Source organism: Hetaerina americana, unplaced genomic scaffold, assembly GCF_022747635.1.
Source record: "Hetaerina americana unplaced genomic scaffold, ioHetAmer1.1.p SCAF_12, whole genome shotgun sequence".
Taxonomy (NCBI): Eukaryota; Metazoa; Arthropoda; class Insecta; order Odonata; family Calopterygidae; genus Hetaerina; species Hetaerina americana.
The window spans coordinates 30,806,607-30,830,046 of record NW_027286292.1 but is presented as its reverse complement, the minus strand read 5'-3'; the positions used below and the strand labels follow the sequence as shown (position 1 = coordinate 30,830,046).

Here is a 23,440-nt window from a genome sequence, read left to right as displayed (position 1 = left end):
CCGTGATTAGTGAATGCATTAAGAAAAATGGAATTTTGTTGTTTCAATTAAAATTATAAAAGTTTATTGCACTACTCTTTTTCAAGTTTAGAAGACCCTTCGATAAAGAGGCATTCGAGGCGCAAAAGAAGCCGAATTCATCGTGAAGGAAGTTGGTAGAGCTCATGTGAGATCTGCGACACGTAAAATGTACACATGAGGGATGGGGGTCATTTCCATTCCCTGTGCCCAGGGAGATCCAAAGCCTCGCACATGCTGAAATCGAGGGAATACAGTCACGTTTCCCAGGTTTGCTCCCGTAACCAATTCCTTCACTAGAGCTCTACCCACTGGGACACCGCGCTACGTTTTTTTATCTAAATAACCCATTAATTTTAGCGTAGACTCGGATCGGGACGTCATCGCTACTCATTAGCCCCCAGATATTACGGAATACGGGGTTACATGATGGAATGTTATCGATCAACTCTCCGGGTACAACTGGGCCCAGTATGAGACACGGAAATTGAGAGAAAAATAAATCAGTGGACACACCGAAGCCGAAAGCTTTCCATTATGAAAAATCTCTAAATCTTAAGCAAAACGTAGGGATTTTTGTGAACTGATTGTAATCCGGTCAAGTCAAACTTGGGCTCTTGCGATTGGCGCATGACTTGGAGAGCTTAGAAGGACGCATTTATGCATTTTTAAGGTGTTATCAAGAGGTGCTTTTTGGGTATATACCTATGCATGGAGAGCGCATCTTACTACAGTTACACTTGAAAACAAAGTAAAAGGCGTGAAGTGCATATATCTTTGGATTACTGCAAGTTCGGCGCTAATCATTCCGAAGTGTATAAATCGACTACAACCTGCTTAATTCCCCTGTTTTTGTGTCAGTGTTATAATTTTATTGAACACTTGAGCAAAAATACTGCGTTTCGCTACCGCCTGGTACGTATTTAAACGGCAGTCCTTCATTGCTTCTCATTGAATTATCCTGTCAGAAATGATGCAAGTCTTGAGCAGTGTTTTAGGCTTGTGGGCATGTACTTATGACCAAGACGATTAGCTGCAGCGTCCTCTTGTCAAAGTATTAGAATTGTTAAGTCCGGGACCTGACAGTTGCCGGTTCGGGGTAAACTGCTAGGTAATAGGTAACCGTTTAACTAACATATGCCCCTCTCTCTCTGCTCATTTAGTCCTGTGTTCCGGCAGAATTATTGTCCTGTCCGCCATAGCAGAGATATTTTTGGGTTCAATGATGCGTAAGTGGTATGGTGTTTGAACCTTTCCCTGTGCAATCATTTCTTTATGGAAACCTCGAAAATTCCATAGCTATATTCCCTAATGGGGGCATTAGCATCACTTAAATTTAAACTTGAAACCCTATGGTTGGCAATCTATTGCTGTTCCCCCTGACTTACCCCACCTCTCTGATCTGAAAACTTCCTTACTGGTTTAACAGCAAGTGTTATTTCTTGAGGGAGTAAAAAAAGGAAATTATTTTTTGTCTCTTTTTTCTACGGATATTTTAAGATATTCAACAGGTCCATGCGTCGGAAAAATTATATCGATGTTTATCTTCAAATCATTTCATGTTAATATTATTTTCAGCATTTTTTCTGATCATTGTATATTTTTTGCCTTGCCATTACTTCGGCTGACCTTCAACCATCTCCCTGGAGGTTTTATTTATAAAAATTTGATTGATGTACTTTGATCTTTTCAGGACTGGGCGGTGGAAGATCAAATGACCACCTGATATCGCAAATTTCATCAGTCAAGGCTAACGGTGAGTGAACATTTTAATAATAGCTCGGGAAAAACGGGTAATAATGGGCGGGAGAAAGCGGGTGGACGCTGACAGAATTCGAGGAGATCGTCCTTAGGGTCAGTTGAACATGCTCACTTAAGGTACACATGCAAACCTCGGCGAAGGCATGAGGGGAACGGACCCATTCTAGGCTCCTTCCTGTTCTTGTGTTCTGTCTACATAATGGAAGTCATTTAATTCCTTTTTACCGGTGTCTCATTTTAGAATTTAGGGACGGTTGATTTCAGATACCCATTCCTTCTGCGACTCATTGAAATATCGCCATGGTTACGCCATCGGTAGTGTAGAGAGAAAAATCTGTTGCTTGCGCTGACAAATTTATGCGATGGATTATTTGAATTAAGGGGCTCATTGCTTCACTTCATGCAACTTCTGTCGTATTTGGCGTAAAGAGAGGGCCTTATTTTTCACTTTTGCATTGCATACAATTGCGAAATTCCTGTTTCACGAATAATGTTGTGTTAGAATGTTTGCGTAGTCATTTATTTACGAGTGCCAGTGGAAGCTCTTCGCCGCCGTTCCAAGAGCCATGACGAATATCGATTATTTTCTTATATTTACCCGTTACTCGCTTTCGATAATTATCACTTCTGTTACCACCACTTAAAATAAAATTGATTCCGTAGCGATAGCGCATTGATTTCTGACATGTGTGTCATAAACCAAGATGAAAATGCTAAAAAGAGAACTGTCTGACAAAAGCCCAAAAATTTGTTTTTCTAATTTCGAACCATTTGCAGGGTATTATTTTTTCTTAGCGCTCTTCTGTGGACTTTAAATTATCACCAATCCAATATATGTGATATTTCGTTATTTCAGACGCCAACTGCGCGCATTTAAATATGTATTATTATATCATCTTGTCATTTTATAATGGTAAAATATAAGCTCTCATAAATTATATAAATTTAACTGAACCAATTTTAACAACCTCCGTTCATTGCATTAAGCTACTATTTTCTCTAAAAACGTAATTGGGGACAGCTCCTGACAAGGAAAACGGATTAGGCGTAGATAAGTCAATATACTTTGTGGACGCTAACATTTGCATATGGTTGGAAACGGAGTGAAAGGTCTATCCGTTAGCTCTCACGTGTCGTGCAGCCCTGAATTTGGAGAAAGATTGATGGAATTCTTCTCCTTGTCATGCTTAAGGGTGAGTCGCTACGAGAGAACCGCGACCGAGGAATTTGAATCGAATGGTTACGATATCGTTTAGTGAGAAATACGTGCCCATCATGCGCCGTAACAAGTCTTAAGTGAGGAGGGTGGAAACTGAATTGGTGAGGGTGGAAATAGCGCTCATCCCGAGCCTCGTGTATGTGTGTGTGTGTCTAAATTCTTGAAATTCTGGTGAAGAAATGGACGCTTTATGATCGCAGCATTCGATTGGGAAGAATTGATCAAGGGCGTTCAAATTCAAGCACCTTTGTGGATCGAGATAAATGTGGTTGGTACTTTGTTGACTCCAATGTTTTTGGAGCTCGCACTTAATAAGAATTTGTTTATGTTCAAATTATGTTATCGAAACAAAACTTACGTTCACGTCCAAGAGAATAAAATTGAGCTCGGAATCCATGTCCTTAAATATCAACTTATAACCCACACATACTGGATTGAATTTGCTTTGTACTACTCAGGCTATGACTTTCTCTGTGGTTATTTATTCTTAAATAATCAATAAGTTTATTAAATATGAAGAGTTAGTGTAACTCATATACGTCGATACTGCCCCCTTTGTAACAATAATAATGATAATAATAATAATAATAATGTATTTAGTCGTGTTATGAATCGGTCAAGTATATAATTCCGTTCATACACATAAGTTATGGTGAGGTAAACTGATTCATGGAAGTAAATGATTTTATAGATAAAATCATATGTACAAATACGGTATCGATGGAAAAAAATTGTGGATCATATCAATAAAGGTATGCAATTAAAACTTAGATGAATTAGGGTAAACTATTGAAGATCTGTCCCTATAAATGCCCCTATAAACTATAATCTGATTAAGAGAAAATAATATTCTGTTGGTCCTTTCCTCGTCCTCGGGAACGGGTCGAAAGAAATTTTGAATGTATTGTTCCATTATAGTGATCATTATAATAGGAGCAGTCGTTCGGAGTTTTGCATAGTGGATCGTGAAAATTTGTATTGGGGCTGAATTTATAGAGCCATTAATAGGAAATGGAAACGAAATATTGTGTCAACCCCTGATGTATGGGATCGTAGCGTAGGAATATGGACGTTTTTGTGCATAATTGTACGATGCGGTAAACGATATGACGAATTGTATGATATAGTTGTAAGGTATGTCAGTAGATGGGATTCCTATTTCCTAGCTATCACTATAACTTTGAAATTTATTTTGAATACACTCAATGGTTTTATTGCCATCATGACAATACTAAATTATACTCTGTACTAGATAATTTGTTAATTTACTGCGGGCGTGGTTATTAAAAGACAGTTTCAAGACAAAATAATTATGTCCCCTTTGTAGAGTATGATAAACCTAGTGTTTTTATTGTTGAGTCGCAATTTAATTAATATTATATCTAAACCTTACTTATAAATGGAAATATCCTATCTCTGTTGAAAATCTACGATCTAGCAAGCTCTATTGACAAAGTCAAATAAACTGAGGGATATGGCGCAACAGTAACTTTTAACGGAGTCATCAAGGCGAATAATTTAAACATTTTGCAATGTAAACTCTATTGAGTCCGGAATATGTTTTTGGTGACTAACATTTTTATTTTGTAAAACGTTATAACTGAGCACTTAGAGGTACTCTTCAATACGCGGTTCTTGAGGAGTCGCGGATTTCATCAATATCTTTCAGATAGAATGAACTTTTGGAGAATTTTGCTTGGCCGTCTGCACTTATGAGATAAGTAATTATTCCATGGATTACTATCAATGGAAAATTAAATGATGGTCCTCGGTGAGAGCCATGTGGAACACCGGATTGTATTAATGGAAAGAAACGAGAGGAGGCGTATACAGTTTGAAATCATGAATTCTATTTGTGGTGTAATGGTGGATCCAATTTAATCATCTTCCTTGATTCTAATTGTGGATAGGATTAAATATAAAACGAAGTGACTCACTTTGTAAAATGATTTATTCCCTGTGATTAGGTGGATTATCTTGGTGATATGGTGATTTTATGGAATGATGATGGTGGCTGTAATACGACCAGACATCAACTAAATTAATATGAATACATTGCTAAAAAGATGGACTATTATATTTACTAGTAGAGTTTCATACAGTTTTGGCTTGGTGAAAAGCTTTGGCTTGGTCAAATTTAATCATCAGCACTTGATATCACATTTGTCATCTGATTTGTTGCTGCTTGTTTGTAGATGGATATATAATATGTTGGCAATATGGTCTAGCTTCAGATAAATCCGATCACATGTTCCGCACCATACTCTTTTACGTACATGAATAGTTCCCGCCGTTATCGTATACCATGCACAGGGGAAACCTGTAAGATTATTTTTTTCGCCTAATTGAAATGATGTTGTAATTCAGTTTCTTCAAACCCGTCTTTGAGTTTGTATGTGCGACGATGATTCTGTAATTTGTACGTGGACTTCCCTTTGTGAGAATATGGAAATTTGAATGGGTGACTTTTGTGGGCTTGTGGAATACGAAAGGGAAAAATTAGTCTGGGCAATCTCCCAGGGACACTCCTCAGGAATCACCACAATCGCCCCAGGCACGAATAATACATCAAAAAGAATAACAATTGACGATGCGCTATATTTTTGGTAATGTGAGTCACACAGTAAAGAAAAATCCTACACCCTCATTATTACCAACAAGTATAAATTTGTGGAGCGATAAGTTAGCGGGAATATTCATTTTCTTTGGGTAAATAAAAAAATCAGTAAATCTTACCTAAGACTTATTGCGATTGAGGCGGAAATCACCTGCTAAACTCATAGCAATCACCTTATCCGAAGAATGGACCCAGAGCCCTTCTGTGTTTCCCTCGAGAAGGTAAATTCCCCCCTGACGGAAGTTCTAATTGTGAGAAATGGGGCAAAATATTAGTTCTCATTACTAAACTCCTGCGGGAAAAACCTTCATGACTGATTCAGCTCAATAAATTATGAATAGCGAGATGGTGAACGCAATCTTTAATAACTAGAATGCTTTCAATTTATTACGGGCCCAGTGTCATTTAAAATGATTAAAACACCCTCTTAATTGACCCTGTTTTATTTTCGTTCGCGTCCACAAACGTATTTTGATTGAATCATTTAACCGTTTCGAATCTATTTAGTGGAATAGCACACAGTAATATACGGAGGATAGGTCTATGGTAAATTTGTTGCCAATAATTGCAAGTATTTAAGGAAATGTTCACCCAACAACAAGGATCGAGAAAAAAATTTCACATTGATTTCACCACAAAGAGCACGAGAAATGGTCACATTCAATGTTGGGGTTGAATCATTTACCGACGAGCTGTATTTTTGCTCCAAGATAACCCGACTGTCTCCAAATATTCCCCTGGGATCTCCCTTTGCCCGGACGATTCCCGGATAATTCAGTTTTTATCTCTGGATGGTATTAAAAGTTTCTGGAGTTTTTATTCTCCCACCTATTTTCTAAATGATCTCTATGAATTTCTTAGCATTGACATTGCATCAAAAATGTGCGTAGAAGGCTCTCTTTTCCTTGCAAAAATTAACGGCAATTTTCTTTTCCGTTTTGTTTCGAAGGAGGGTTTCCATGCCGTCATTGCTAGCAAATTCTCATTAATGACCATTGTCGATTCGTTCATGTTGCCATGCGATGTATTAATTGAGTTTCTATGCCAGGGCATACGAGTGGGAACCCTGCAGAATATCTTCATTCGTCTTTTAATCAAGGATTGTTGCCTGAGGTCTGCCTACTCATCACTGCTCATTTAGTATTCCTCTCGGAGGCTCTTTTTGCGTATTGTAGCATCCTTATTTGTATCTACAGATTTGTTCCTTGGCCTTCCTCGGTCTTTCTTATGAGTTGCTAGCCTTGAATTAGTTCTCATATATTTTTCATCCGGAAATTTCCTCTGGATGAAATTTATTATTTTAAGTAGCCGCTTTAATAAAACAAGAAAGATGCGCTAATTCCCAATTATCTTATAAAGGAAATATTGACTTGTGCACACACACACACATATAGTATATATACATATATACACACACACACACACACACACATATATATATGTGTGTGTGTGTATGTATATATGTATTTATGTGTGTGTATATATATATATATATATATATATATATATATATATATATATATATATATATATATGACGTTTTGACGTATCGGCGGTTCGGCCGTCAACTTCAGGTAGCCGTTCTCGGGGGAAGAGCGGATAGGATGTTTGTTGGGTGAGGGGGGGAGGGAGAAGGGACGAATTGGGAATGGACAAGGGGGAAGAGGGGTTGCGTCGGCGGCTATAGGATGGTTTCAATGGGCTGAGTTGAGACGGGGATGTTTAAATAACTGAAGCGCCCAGATATGCGCCATCTCGTGTGTTCTCACCTCTATTCTGCTTGCGGATTCATGGAGGGCTTCATTCACCGAAACAGAGAAACACTTGTCAAAGGATCGTTCGTGGAAAGCAGAGTGGGTAGGGATGAAATAATTAATAAGGGAGATTCAGAGAAGTAGCGGTGGTTATTCATGCGGCGGGAAAGGGTGGTGGTATGGTGGTGCATTCACCCACGAAGAGGGCAGGACAGAAGGTACAGGAGAGGCGGTATATGCATATTTTGAAGTGCGGATGGCGAAGTAATAACTCTTAGGTTAACCCACGAGTTTTCGTCCCTAACCTCTCCCCCCACGTATCATCTTCGCTATTCTCCCTAAAATGGAATTCGGAAGATAACGGCCGTGCCGTCGAAACGTTAAATGTGGACATGTGAGTGTCTAGTTTTGTCGTTTCGACGGCACAGCCCTCATCTTCAGAATGCTGCTCTCGGGATGAGCTATTCATGTCGCGTATCGCTTGCAGTTTTAATTTGACTACATATCGATAAGTTTTGTTATTTCTTTCTCTAATATAATGCTCATCAAATGGCCAACAAATACATAAAAGTTGACCTTTTTAACCCTTGACACGGGAAAATCTTGTTAATCTGTGAAACAATTCAAACAGCCTCTAGTGACCTTCCCTCTAATGACTGCCAACCCATGCCTGGAAGCATTTCATTAGCATTGATCATTTTCTTGGAATATTGCTAAACAAATCGGGCTACCGGTCCAACGTGCGGATCAACCGCCCGCCGCGAAAACACAACAATGGTATTCCGGAATCCCATGTTTTCCGGCGCCGTGTTCTTCCATTTCCGCCAAGATGACAGATTAGAGATGAAGGGGTAGTGTGTGTGGTGTGTGTGGGAGGGGGAAAGAGGAGGACGGGGGACGCGGCGTAGGCCCACTCAACGGTGGTTCCTGCAGATCTTCTCTCCCTTGCCGCCGTCGCGACGACCATCTCCCCTCTCGGAATTATGTGCTGGATAGAAAGTGGAGTACGCGGCGCTGTTTGACGCGCGCTCGTTTATTTTGAGCGCCTCCCATCTTGTGTGTACAGATTCCCTTCACTAGAGGTCACCTTATTCAATTCCTTTCGCAAGGAGAGTCGGCGGCTGGAAATTGGATCCTCTGTCCTCACCGTCCCCATCACCCAAAGTCAGCCTTCCTTTCCTTTTGATTCCTCTCGACTCCCTCCCATCACAGATCTCCTCGCCCTCTTCCCGGCGACACGTGCTCATCGAGCTTTGGTACTCGGATGTCATCGAATCGTTAACACCAGAGGAAGTATAAGGGTTCATGCCCGTCGTGAAGATTTCCTGAGCAACCTTTTTTTAGTTGTTATACTTTAACAAAAATACTTCTGTCAGCTTGGAAAAAGATCCGTTGCACGCCCTTAAGGCTTGAAAATTTCCATAATCATCAACTTTGGCCTTGTTATTTCTGTTCCGGAGAGCAACTCCAACTTTTTTGGACTGCATAATTTTGGGATTGGTGTTTTTGGAAAGCCAAGAGCGTGAAATAGGACAATGACCTAAGTTGGAGGGCTGTAGCAGATTCCTGGAAGCGGCATAAAGTTAAATTGCATCCTTTCGTGATTGTATCCCGTGTCGAAAACCCTTTAGCCACGCATCGTCTCCGCTGAATGAGGAATTGTGCTCTGCACCTCCGGGCGCCTTTTTGCTCGAATCTATTCATCATTATTCGTCGTCATTATTCTTTCGACGGGCTCACGCTGCTTCCAGCTGAAGTCAGTGATGTTACACTCGTCCGTTGAGCAGGGGATGTTATGGCTTGTTACCTGCTCTGGGTTGATTAAACGAACTTGGATTTCAGTAGGCTTCGAAAGTGAAAGAATGAAATTCAGAATTTCCATCACACATCATTTATTTTTGCTGGGATTTCAGATCGTATTTTTAAATTATCAGAAAATGATGCATTCAATAATGGAAAATTTAAGATTATATCCATGCGTTTAATGCAACATTCAAGAAGTTGAATTATTGGTCAAAAGAAAAGGAAAGTTAAATGAATTGACGGCAAAAACGGTGTCTTTTGGAAGGCTCCATAATGGGTTTCATTGGTGTAATTAGAACGTATACCAGTCATCTAACACGCGGAAGCCGGAGAGATAAGTAGCGGAAAAAGTATAATTCCATAAAATACGAGGGTCATCCGGAAAGTAGTACCTGTTCGTGCCGCATGAAGTGCTGACGACGCGAGTAGCCGCTGGACGAGGTCAGATAGCTTCAGTGGCTTGTCTGCCTTCTCTGAGCCAAGTTGCGTGACGCTAGCATTGCCTGTGTTGTTTCTGTGATTGTTTACAATGTTTAAAAAAATTGAGAACGCCGCCAGTTGTGAAGTGAGGGCAGTGATTAAATTCCTCAATGCAAGAAACGTTCGCCCATGTGATATTCATCGCCAATTAAAGGAGGTGTATGGAGACAATGTAATGGACGAGTCGTCTGTTCGGCGGTGGTGTCGCAACTTCAACATGGGGAGGGGGAACACACACGACGATGAGCGTTCGGAGAGACCTTCTGTCATTACAGACCAACTGGTGAGCTCAGTTGACGAATTCGTGAGGAACGATCGGCGCGTCACAATTGATGACATCTGTGAGCATTTTCCCAATGTTTCTCGAACAATTGTTCATGAAATTGTTAAACACCATCTGCATTATGCAAAAATTTGTGCAAGATAGGTCCCTCGCGTATCTCAATGAGCTGGCGGCGAAGGACTATGCAGCAGGAATACAGAAACTTGTCACACGTTATGACAAATGCCTTAATTTGCTTGGAGATTATGTTGAGAAGTAGTTTAAAGTATCCTCTTTCAAATAAAATTTTTTATGTTTGTTAATATTTACTTTTGTGTCTTTATTTCACGAACGGGTACTACTTTCCGGATGACCCTCGTAGAAAGAGCTCGTTGATATGGCTAAGTTTTTGTATTATCTTATTAGTGCAAATGCAATTTATTGTCTGCGTCACCATGAATAATTAGAGTAATTGTAAATATCCATTGAATAGATTTTTTTTTAATTTGGATTTTCCATGCAGACCCGTTATGTGATGTTCAAATCTACCCCTAAAAATATATCGTTAAGGAGATATGTTCCACGAAGTACTGTCGAGGAAGATGTTTACGCGTTCAACAAAGCAGGTTTTTTTGCGGTCCTGAAATGAATGCACAAAACTATTATTAAATAGTACACTGCCCTGACTACTTTTGACCCAAAAGCACTTCCCCCTATCGCGGTTGGACAACGTTTTTCTGATCCCTTATGGCTCGTAGGAAAAAAGGCATCTTAAATCCTACCATTCTACTCATTATCTCTCTAGTTTATATGCATTTCTCGCCTACCATAGTACGATGGGGCTAATGGTACATTTTCCACATTATCGCTCAAGGGGTACCCTTTCCAATGTATGCAAGCGATGTAATCTGTAATTATTAAGGTTATTCGCTCCGTGAGGGATTCCCATCTTAGCTCCTCTAATAATTTTGATACGCTGCTCAGTTTATCATGGCTACGTTTTGCCAATCTAGTTCTTCTACGCTGCTCTCGAACTAATTCGACAATCAATCCAACTAAATGAGGATCCCATGTACTGGTAGAATATATTCTAAATGAGGCCTAGCTAGCGGAAGATAACATTTCTCTGTAATCTGGTCATCACATTTACCCAATACTCTTCCAATAAATCCTAACTTTATGTTTGCTTGTCCACAAATTCCCGGTATATGTTATGCTCAAAATAGTCGTGAGTGAGGGTACTGCCGAAGTATTTAATTGAGCCTACACTTTCTATTTCAGTGTTTCCGGTGCAGTAGGTGTTCGGGAAAGAATTGCTGTTATTCCAAAAATCATCAATACGCACTTTTTTGAGTTAAATTCTAATTTTCAAGTGTCGCAACGTAGTATAGTATTTAGGTCATCTACTTTATCCTCAAGATTACGGATATCTCTGTAAACCACTGCATTGTCGGCAAATAAACGTATCTTACTATTAACCACAGAGTTGATGTCGCTCACATTGTCTGATAACACTTCCCTGGGGAACACTTGAAGTGACTTATATTTCATTAGAACTAACACTATCTATGACTACCCCTCCTGCGCGACCATTCAAAAAGTCTTTAATCCAGTCCAGGATATTTTGGTCTATATTATGGGCTTCTAGATTTGTGAGTAATTTGCTATGAGATACTTTGTCGAAATTATTTGTAAAATTTAGAAAAACCACGCCCAATGAAACATTGCTTTCTCCCGAACCAAAGATATCATGGGCAACAAGGGCAAGTTGTCTCTATGCTGTGCAAGCTGCCTGTATGCCCTTTCGAAAACCGTGCAGGTTTTTCATCGATTACTCTTTAACTACCAAGGTGTCTCACAATCGAACTAGCAAATAAATTCCATGACATGCTTGACATGGATGTGAGTGAAATAGGTCTGTCTTTTCTAGGTTCCTCTTTGTCTCCATTTTAAAATATAAGTGTCACATTATTAGTTTTCCAAATATTGGGAACCTTCTCATCTACTAGCGATTTCTTAAATAAAATTCATACATACGATGTCCAGACATGCTCACTTTCTGCCACATACGAGGATCACATGCTCTGTGGGTAACTGGGGACCCAATCCCGGCCTGATCTTTTGACGAGCTGTAAGCGTCAGATCCTGAAGCATCCGAATAGTTAGTTTAACATTTGCTGTAAATCTTGTTATTTCGTTTGCCTCTATTGAATAAACCGTGGCTTTGAGTCCTCCCGATGGCAAGGAGCGAGGCAGAAGCGGAAGAGACGCCGGGGGTGAGTCATTTTCCCCCGCATGCTTCGGGGGAACCTCGTGGGAGGAGACACTTGGCTCATTCGCGTCACTTAGGCAAGAAGCCCTTCGATCTTGTGCGTACACGTGTCTTTCTTTCTGGTACTACTCGTCGTTATTTCTGCGGTATGTCACTATTTGTTTTTTTTGGACCCATATAATGCCTAAGTCCGTGTCGTCAATGTAAGCAACTTGTTTTTTTTCATATAGCCGTGAGCATCGTAACAAAATAGATGATGTCTCCTAGCGGAAATTAGAGACCATGCGCGAGAGTGATCGAGCGGAGCGCTCTCTCGCCTCGATCCTCCGCCCCCTCTATCTCTCCTCCCCCTCCCCTTTTCGCCAGTCGGGGTCTCTGGCTCCTTAACTTTCCAGTCCGAACCTTATCCACTGCCTCTAATTGCTTGAGCTTCGTCGCCTTATGCGGACATCACACCAAGGGCGTTACTTGTCGCAGGTTAACGAGTCATTAATTCCGTTTCCGTATACCTTGTTCGTCTCAGGAAACCTTTCTATTGGCACGCCACTTGCCGGGACAATAAGCGAGCTTTTTTTATGTACGCTGCGTAAATTCTTACTGGATGTAATTGACATCCCTCGTCAATACGTCTTGTTATTTGCGTTTTTACAGCTTGGCAGGAAGGATGAGGTGGGCATGACTAAATACCGAATGGTTAGGCGAATTCAAAAGGAGATAAGAAAGCATTCTCTATTATCGAAGTGTGGATTTAAAATATATATGTATATATATATATATATATATATATATATATATATATATATATGTGTATGTGTGTGTGTGTGTGTGTATATATATATATATATATATATATATATATATATATATATATATATATATATGTATATGGGTCCTTTTTTCACCGTTTTCATATTTAAACCCGAAAGTTTGCCAATTCCCATTTCAGGCCCTGTCGCAACACTCTTTCACCGGAAAGAAAGCACTAGATTTAGTCGAAACTGTCGGGTGAAAGATAAGGCTAAGGATAAGACGTTAGTGACAGTTTACAGACTCAAGAGACTTAAGTTTGACATCGCTCAATTATTCTTCGTGATCAAAATACTGTTAACTTCACGAAAATAATCAAAGGTGTCAAAATGTTCTGCGGTTCGTGTGCCTACTTGCATATGGAAACAAATTGCAATGACTCTGGATATAATAGGAGAAAAATAGAGCAATGGTTGATGGCTGGATGATCATAGTTATTCCTGTAATCCGGGCTTTGTTACCATAAAGCTTCTGTGTGAAAATCAGGGATAAATTCACCTGGTGAACCGGTAAACGAATATTATTCGGTCGGATCCACAACTCTTCTATCATGTGGGCAGCTTCGGTAACCTACATCAATGTGTTCGCTGAACTGAACGGTTATATTAAAGTCTGTTCCCTGACGCGTTAGTGTGCGACCGATATAACTTAATGATCGTCGATCTTATTCAAGTTTATTTCAAGATTTAGAACTAAAACGGTAGCTTGCGATCAATCGTCTTGTGTAGGACTAAGTGATCGAAGACCGTCACGGGAGTCCTTTCAGGCGGAGCAAGTAAGTACGAGGGTCATCCGGAAAGTAGTACCCGTTCGTGCCGCATGAAGTGCTGACGACGCGAGTAGCCGCTGGACGAGGTCAGATAGCTTCAGTGGCTTGTCTGCCTTCTCTGAGCCAAGTTGCGTGACGCTAGCATTGCCTGTGTTGTTTCTGTGATTGTTTACAATGTTTAAAAAAATTGAGAACGCCGCCAGTTGTGAAGTGAGGGCAGTGATTAAATTCCTCAATGCAAGAAACGTTCGCCCATGTGATATTCATCGCCAATTAAAGGAGGTGTATGGAGACAATGTAATGGACGAGTCGTCTGTTCGGCGGTGGTGTCGCAACTTCAACATGGGGAGGGGGAACACACACGACGATGAGCGTTCGGAGAGACCGTCTGTCATTACAGACCAACTGGTGAGCTCAGTTGACGAATTCGTGAGGAACGATCGGCGCGTCACAATTGATGACATCTGTGAGCATTTTCCCAATGTTTCTCGAACAATTGTTCATGAAATTGTTAAACACCATCTGCATTATGCAAAAATTTGTGCAAGATGGGTCCCTCGCGTATCTCAATGAGCTGGCGGCGAAGGACTATGCAGCAGGAATACAGAAACTTGTCACACGTTATGACAAATGCCTTAATTTGCTTGGAGATTATGTTGAGAAGTAGTTTAAAGTATCCTCTTTCAAATAAAATTTTTTATGTTTGTTAATATTTACTTTTGTGTCTTTATTTCACGAACGGATACTACTTTCCGGATGACCCTCGTACCTTCCGCGCCCGCGACTTGGACGACACAATGATCACACTTCGCGGTACCGCCAATACGCAGTGGATCGTATGGCATGGTAATTTAAATTCAATAAGATTCATATCTTCCTCCATTTTCCCGCCAAATATGCTGTGAAAGTTGTCCATTACGGGCGGGTATTTCAAAACTTTCCGACAAGCAGGCCATATATTTGTAGAGACGTTGCAATGATGGCTTTTCGCCTTAATTACCATGAGCAATATGAGAATTAATTTTTCTGTGGACTTTCAGAAAGCTTATCGATGGAAAAAACATTTGTGCAGTAATATTTTGTATTGCAAGGAAAATAATGCGATGCATCCATTGCCTTTGGTTTATTTTTTTCCTTATTGGGTTTTCTTTTGACTCCCATAATTTTTTTCGTTTACCTTTAGAGATGATGAAATGTTCCATTTGTGTTATTAATGATTGCGGTGATGGTTTTCGCCATCGGTATTTTACCATAAGGTGACTAAACATTTTTATCTCTTCTATTTTCACTATTCGTAATCCTTGATCCTCATCCATTTCGTCTTTTCCTCAAATTAACCCTGGGAAGCGATCCCATGCGTAAGGCGCGTTGAGGCCAGGGTCAAATCCGGGACCAGGGCCATGGGGAACGAGGAGGGGCGTCGAGTGCTGGTTTTGAGGTATAGAAGGGTATTGTTATGCAAAAGGATGCCGAATTTTACCTGAGCGGAGAGGATGGCAAGGGGAAAACTCGTGTGGCGGGGGAAGAGAGTGTTTTGTGTTGGGGATATTAGATGTTTGAATCAGAAGATGAATGAGATGTTGAGAGTTAGCAGGGGCACATATCAGGCTGTGATAATAGAAATTTTATGATGTAAGCTGGAAAGATGGAGGCAATGAGGTAGGGAAAATTGGTATTGGCCACGGAGGATCGATTTCGTAGGAAAGGCTCCAAAACATGACGATCGCAGGGGAGCCACGTACGATGACGATGAAGAAAATAGTCCTTCCTGGATTTTTTTGGTTTACGTCCTTCTATTTATATCACTTTATTTACCCTTATAATTATATATTTCTCCGGTAGTGTCGGAGATGGCGTATTTAATTCATCGCCTCGTACCTTACCATTTAGATCTCAAATTAGATGGCACCTAAGTGCTACTTCAGTCTTTAGTGTTAATTGAACCTTTAAGGGGCAATGAAACTCTGGGGAGAGCTGTACGCAAGGCATAGACTGCGCAAGAGAATGGCTTGCGCATTCGCCTCCGTAAAGTCGTCTAGACCATTTTACAAGAGCTCATTCTATCGCGACTTCGAGAAAGACAGGCGAAGGCCTTGATGAGAATTTATCTCTCGGTACCGTCATATTTCTGCAAGATACCACAGATATAACTGCCATCGTATCATAAATCACATTTATTAAAGATCTTGCAGGTGAATGGAGAGATATGCGCGGAGGAGGAGTTCCGTTTGGAATAACTAAGGGTTGAATTCGAGGGAGAGGGCCGTTGGTTATGGTGCATGTGGAGTTGGAAGGCGGTGACTTTTAAGGATTTTATTTGTATGAGGGAAAAATAATTAATCCTTCGAGCTATTTTCCCTCAGTCAAGAGGGGAACATTATTTTCAGTAAATTTCTGGGCGTAAATAATCCTGATGCTCGCTAGCTATCATATACTCGAAGGAGAGATGTGTGGTAACTACCAGAATTTTGGCAGACTTGAAAATCAACTCTTTAAACTTACCTCTTTACTACACTACCAGAAGCCAGTCGATGACTACGTTCCAGATTCGACTGCGCGGTCTATGGATAGGCATTAAATGCTGTTAGTTTTACGGTTGAATGCTTAGGAACAGAGAAGAGGCTGTTTTTCGTGTTCATACATTTGTCCGAAATTCCATTCCCTTTTCTGCTCTACGCAAAGCTATTACGATAAACGCTATTGCTGGATAAGTTTCCAATCACCATGTAGAGCCAGTTTCTTTCATTCATTCAAAAATGTAGTCATTGAAACACAAAAGAGGGATAATTTGACCATCATACGAATTATAGGTTATGCATTCTTATGTCGCTCGTCAATTTCTAAATATCATTATAAATACTTTGATAATCTTCCTTTATGCATGGATTTTTAAAGATTTTGTTGTCCATGGGAAATTGGGTGCCACGAAGACCCCATTACTCGTGCCAACGAGTTCACTCTCATTGAAACGGAATAGAGACTTTTTTCATCGCTTTTCATTTTTTTAATTGATAACTACTGCTTTTCATTGATATAAAATGCACCGTTTACACTGTACTCGAGTTTTTGGTGGCATGGGTGTGAAGGAAATTATTTAACAAGTATTTGTTTGATGTGTCAACTGTTATCTGATGGAATCATATTGGTTATTGGTTGCAAGTGGTAACAACAGAGCTGGGTAAATATGACCTCATGTACGCCATCCTTTTGGCCTATGTTTTTTACCATGTTTATTAGCCCGTGCTAATTTTTCCACTCACAAAAGTGTATTGATGATGAATAGATAGAAGTTAATGCATGATTGGCATATAAACTCATTTGAATAGGCAAGTGGGGCCCTGGACCTTGTTCTAATGCTGGCTCTTTTAATTTGCATAGTATTATGCAAATTAAGTACGCGAATAAAATGCCACATGTGAAGCGGCCTCCGAGTGTTGAAGTACTTGCCATTTCTAGCTTTCTTATGTGTCCGGGCGGATTTGGGTCAATGCCAAATGCAATGATAATTGTACTGAAACCCTTCAGGTTGCTGGGATTTCTTCGCTTGCCTCGCATAATTGCGACGCGTTCGGGGGCGGGCTCACGCGGCATTTCCCCGTAATGAGGGGGGCTGGTGAGAGCTCGCCCACCGCCTCGCCTCATCGAAGGGGCGGGGGCGGAAGAAAGGTGGCTGACTACACTCCAACGGCCACGTCTCATTTGCGAGAGTCTTGCTAACTTTAAGGAATGTTTTTCCTTCGCTTTAAATTGATTCCCGGGAAAGTCACCGTCGCAGAAACTTTAAAACGGTTGATGGGGTCTCAGAAATCCGAGCATATGCTTGAGGGAGGCAAGTATGATGAGAGCTGTCATGATATCAATTCCAACTCTTCTGATACGTCAAACCTCTCTCACTCACGTTTATAATCGTGGATAAAATTGAACAATCTCCCTAAGACGACGAACTGCATCATATAAAACGTGCAAATTAAATCAATTTTGAGGAACACCCAATATTTTATTTAGTATCATGAATGAGTACTCTAAGTGACGCTAAGGGACGTTAAGTCACGCCTCACTTTATTATATAGATACAGCTTCCATTTTTTCGCCATATATATATATATATATATATATCTTCTTCTGTCCTCTGGTTCTGTCCCTCTCCTCCTTGATAAAGGTGGCAACGACCACCGAAAATTCGAAAAATAGTGAGTCTCTTTTTTTGTGTGTTTCTGTGTTTTTGTCTGTGTCCACTAGTGCTAAGAGTTATACATTATTATTCACGTCCGTGAGTCTTTCAAAAAGTGTTATATATATATATATTATATATATATATATTATATATATATATATATATATTATATATATATATATATATAATAGGCTGACACAATATAACACAAATAGAATAGAATAGCAACATTTAAAAGGACACTCACACGGTAAATTGTTCGAGCTTTCGGCCCTCTCAGAGGCCTTCTTCAAGAGAGGCCAGTCCAGTCTCTTCCAGTCTCTCTTGAAGAAGGCCTCTGAGATGGCCGAAAGCTCGAACAATTTACCGTGTGAGTGTCCTTTTAAATGTTGCTATTCTATTCTATTTGTGTTATATTATGTCAGCCCATTATTGTGCCGCTCGTGTGAGTTTCTCCGTACAATCGTTATATATACCTGTACATAGGAAGAGGGAGAGAAAAATAGCTGACCTTAATTGTTTGGACGGAATAAGATTAAAAGCATAAGTATTTGAATACCATTAGGCATTCATTAGGTTTGCGGAACTAGTCAATGTAATATGTGAAATAGGGTAATGACCAGATGATTTTCTGAAGACAATAATATTAGTCCTGAAGAAATATACATATGAAGTTCATATCTTCGCGGAGACTGAATGATTAGTTTAACAGCGCATGCAGAAAAGGTAGTTTTAAGAAAAAATCTGAGAGAATTACGTGAAAATCCGAGGAAAGCTTGGGGGAAGCTTAGGGGAAGAGAAGCATAGATATAGGAAATCAAAAAGAACGAAAGATGAAATAAGATATGTGAAAATGCTGATGGTAAGGGCTCTGGAGGTGACCAAAAGATGTGCATGTACAAGTATCTGCTTTATTGATCAAGAGAAGGCATCTAATGGGGTGAACGTGAACATCATAATTATGATCCTATAATAAACTTGAGTAATTAAATAAGGTAGAGGTGAGGATACAAGAAGACGACACAAATAAAACAACTATGGAAAAGGCATTTAACATAAACGCTCCTAAGTCCCAAATGAAAGTGAAGAAGAGTTAATCCACATCTACATAATACCCCGCATGCTGCCGCAACGGCGTGTGGTGGGGGATATTAGGTCACCACCCGCAAAAGAGAACAAAACCATATGCAAAATCAACACATCCATGCAAACCTACACCCACAGTGGCGTACACATTCAAGCAAAAACCCTTTCAACTTACACGCATGCAAATACATATACTATCAACTAACAAACAAATCCGCCTTAGAATGCAGTAAAAAAATATACAATAACGTGCAAGTCAGAATTTGAAAAGTAAGAAGGTGAAATTCCACTACCACATGGACAGACAGCATAAAATGGTCTCTTCCCCCAAGGACAAAGGCATGGAATGTGACACAACGCTGCAGGCAGTGAAAGGGTCCCCCCTCACAGAGAGAGAGAGACGAGGGATGGTACGGCTAAATTACAAACAAACAGAGAAGAGCAAGAAATAATTTTAAGAGCACTGTATATTCAATGACATTCCAATGCGGTCATGCGAGAAGGGTTTTGGCAGCAAAACGAACCAAGTCAGTGGGAGTGCATGCAATTTAGTAGAACTATTAATTATTCTCTAGACGCTGTGGGTGGCAAGTGAAATTTTGCAGAACGTTAGGCAAAAAAATGAAATTGAAACCAGAGGAGTATATAATGAAGATAAATATCAGAAATTTCATATTAGTATTAGACTATTTAACAAAAAATAAGATATTAATCAAATGAAGATGAATTAAAATCAAGTTAGATGGTAAGGCAGCTAACTGTGTAGTCTTTTAAATTCAGTGGAGGTATCATCACATGAAAGGAGTGTTGTGCTGAAAAAATAAGAAATATGATTAGAAAATGATAGGCAGTGTTTGGAATGATAAGGTAAATGATAATAACTAGGGGTATTAGCAGAGAACTAAGGAGAATATTTGCAAGGAGAATACATATAAAGCATCGTTTATTCGGCATGTGAAATATGGGAATTTTAATAAGAGAGAAGAAAAGTACTTTGATTAGTAGATGTGGCGAAGAATTTAAAGGACAAGAAAGCAAATAGGATTATAAATGAGAGATATATAGAATTATTGGCGAGAGAAAGAGCGTAAGAATGAGACACGTAACAGGGTAGACCAAATTCAGAGGAAGAAGTGCATGTGCGAGATTTTTGGGGGGAGAGGAAAAGAGAAAATTATCTGGAATGCTGACAGATATAAAGAGTAGAAGGACTAGCTAAGGAAATAAACCAGAGGCACAGATCGAAGCGCCTGACAACAAAAATTACATTGCAACTTGCTACAAGACAAATTCCCTTGAGATGGGAAATATCGAAAAGAACACGGTGCACAGCTCTCAGAGCCCCTCACCGTGTTTTAATAGGAGATACCCTGGCAAGCCTTTTAACTGGGAAGGATTTATAAAGAGGGGGAATAGAAAAGCAGTGGGTAAGGGAGGAGAGAAGTTTTCTAGATGGTCATGTCTGGTAAGTTTGGTACGCTAGGTAATTAACTAGGGGCTGAGATTTAGATCGGGATTCTGGAAGGCCTTTGGAGTGGAGTGGCCCTGTATATATACATATATATATATATATATATATATATATATATATATATATATATATATATATATATGTATGTGTGTGTGTGTGTGTGTGTGTGTGTATATATGCATACTTTTATATATAATAGCTGTAATATATAAAAACCGGTCAAGCTATTAGGCAAAAAATATATGTAGGACTTGGTCCATTTTTCATGAATTTCAACTAATACAATGGATGATGCCAAGTTCAATCAGATTTCCCAAATAAATTCTTCCATTCCTCAACACCTAATGTATATAAATATATACAGGATATATATGTAACGTGTTGATTACGGGCGGTTCATGAAGGTTGACAACAACCTTTAGGTCTCATGGAAAACTACACGAAGTCTTCTCCCGCACGATTTCCACTTTTGAACCTAATAATTTGTGCCCTTTTTAGTACCTACCAAACTGACCTTCGGGTTGATTACTGTGTCTATGGTTTTTTGGTTGTGATATTTGCCTGCAAAGTGTACCGCAGGAGGGGCAGCGTGTGAAAGGCCACGGCAGTGAACATATAGATTATTTGATTAAAGTAAAAAAGCAATATTACTGATTGAAAATCGGAAGGAAATTCGTTGCTAACTATCCGAGGGGAAAAAGAGTATTCATCAAGCATTGATAATAGCTTGGATACCTATTTCCAAATGCTTGTCATTCATGTTCATTTTAACAGAAGTGTTTGTGTCATTAATTTTTTTAATTGAGACCGTGCAGTGAGGCGAATGACATAAATGTGATCCGGGTTCGGTTCCCGTGAAATAAATCCACCGCTCCTCGGAAACCTGCCCTCTTTCTCCCATGGACCTGACCCCAAAAGGTGACTGTCTCTTCATCCTCAACGGCATGGCAGCGGCTGCTGATAAATTGACCCGAAACTCCTTCGGGCGGCCCTTGATCCTTTAAATCCATCCGCGGCGGTCCGCGATTGAATTTCTGAGGATTGACATTGTCCCCCTCCGCGAGCGCTCGGTTCAAGTGAAAAGGGGGCGACACCTCCCCGCCCGTACCCCCGTGGGCGGTCGGCAGGGATAAAAGCGATTGGCGTGGTCCCTCCCATTGACCGTGGCCTACCACCTCCCACGCCTTTGACCTCCACCGGCCCCTTCCCGGCGCCCCCTCGCCGCTTCCGCGCCATCGCTCCCTCCCTCCCGGCCCCCCTCCCTCCTGCAACTCCCTCTCTTGCCGCCCCGCTGCCAGCGACGACTCCTTCACTTTCCAGTTACCCTCGTTAGGAAGGGCAGTTGCCCCAGACGCCCGCTGCATATGAATGGGTGGGTGGAGGGAGGAGATTGGTGGGGGGAGGAGATTGAACACTTGTGACGGCACTCGGGCACTCTTCGTTCCGGGCAGTCGACGAACTCGTGACGCCGCCCAACGGTTTCAATGGGGGAGGGTCGATTTGGGGGGGGGGGGGTCTTCTCCAAGATGTAAATGCAGGCGTGTTCCTCGTTATGGTTTTGGGTATCTCTTCGGGGCTGAACCCCCGAAATTTTGTCCGCCTACTTCTTCAAAGCACGGTGTTTTTATTTGAATGTGTCTGTGATTTTAGTGCAGGGCCCCTTAATTGTGTGCATCCTAATAAATAATACCATGGATCCTCAATGATGCCGGAAAGGAAGCCACTCAGTCTGTAGAAAATGCCTGCCAATGTTAATGTCCGTCTTACATATATGTGCGGTGGTACATGTTAATGTATATATGTGCTAATATAAGAATGTGTAAGTGTGATTGTGTGAGAAAAACGTTAACACACGCACAATATAATGCATCAGAATTAAAATACAAATATAATCACAATTTCATGTATATATATCTGTATTGTCCATCATTTAAATCTTGGGAATGATAATTGAGGTGGTTTCCCGTTGCCTTCCTCAGTAGTGTTTTTAACGTGACACCATCACTTACTGGCCGCCCCACTGGGGTCAGACGCCATTGCAGCCGCCTCACTGAGGAACAGACGCTCCTTGGACTACCTTCCGTCTGGCTCCTAACCTTCTACCTATCTGGCATGGGTGACCCTACCAGGAGCAATTACTATTACTCCCGCCAGCACTGCTCTAGGTGTTATCGGAACGCACAAGCCCTTCCACCACGTCAAGGTTGTAGTCCGGGGAGGAGTGTAGTCCCTGTGCCGGTTATGGTTTCCCAGGAAGACCTGGTACCCGAAAAATCACATAGCTTGGGTGGAGCTGCAGGTGCCCAGAGTGCCTTGCCCGGGAATCGAACTCGTGCCCCTCCGGTCAGCAGTCCAACGCTCAACCCCCTGGACTACCGCGACCCACCTATACCTATATATACCCACCTATATATATATATATGTATATATATATATATATATATATATATATATAAGGAAAGGAACTGGCCCCCCCACCCTGATGTGTAAATTTCACACGCCGTCGGGCTTAGTACTAGGTGAACTCTACCATCACCTACCAAACAGAACTTCGGGTTGATTACAGTGTTTATGGTTTATTTATGTATGCATAAGATAGTCGACCTACACTATATAAATATATAGTATAGATAGTACCTTTATGGCGTTCAATAATGCTTAATGCACGCGCATTTCAGAAAAGTAAAAAGAAAAATGAAAAGACGAAACAAAAAGAGAGCAACGTGGCCCTAGATATATTGCAGTGAGTTGATTTCGTTTTGATTAATTTTTCTAGTTTATTCAGGCCATAATGAAATCTGTGCGTGCATGTACACACACACACACACACTCAAATTCGAAAAACCTACAAAATCATTCAAATCAACAAACAAATAAATAAGCAACAAACTTTTCGGTCCAGGAATTCTTTTTCAGCTTGGAGTCCGCACCCTTCCTTGCCATCCTC

General features: G+C 40.6%; 1 protein-coding gene across 9 annotated transcripts in view; it reads left to right on the top strand.

Moving 5' to 3' along the window:
• The window catches only part of PMCA (plasma membrane calcium-transporting ATPase 3), a 514,945-nt gene that overhangs the window by 324,144 nt on the left and 167,361 nt on the right, over positions 1-23,440 (top strand). For all 9 annotated transcript variants that reach the window (XM_071582852.1, XM_071582851.1, XM_071582849.1 and 6 more), the window contains one exon: positions 1,712-1,774. The gene's annotated coding sequence lies outside the window, so the exon portion shown is untranslated. The remainder of the gene's footprint in view (positions 1-1,711; positions 1,775-23,440) is intronic.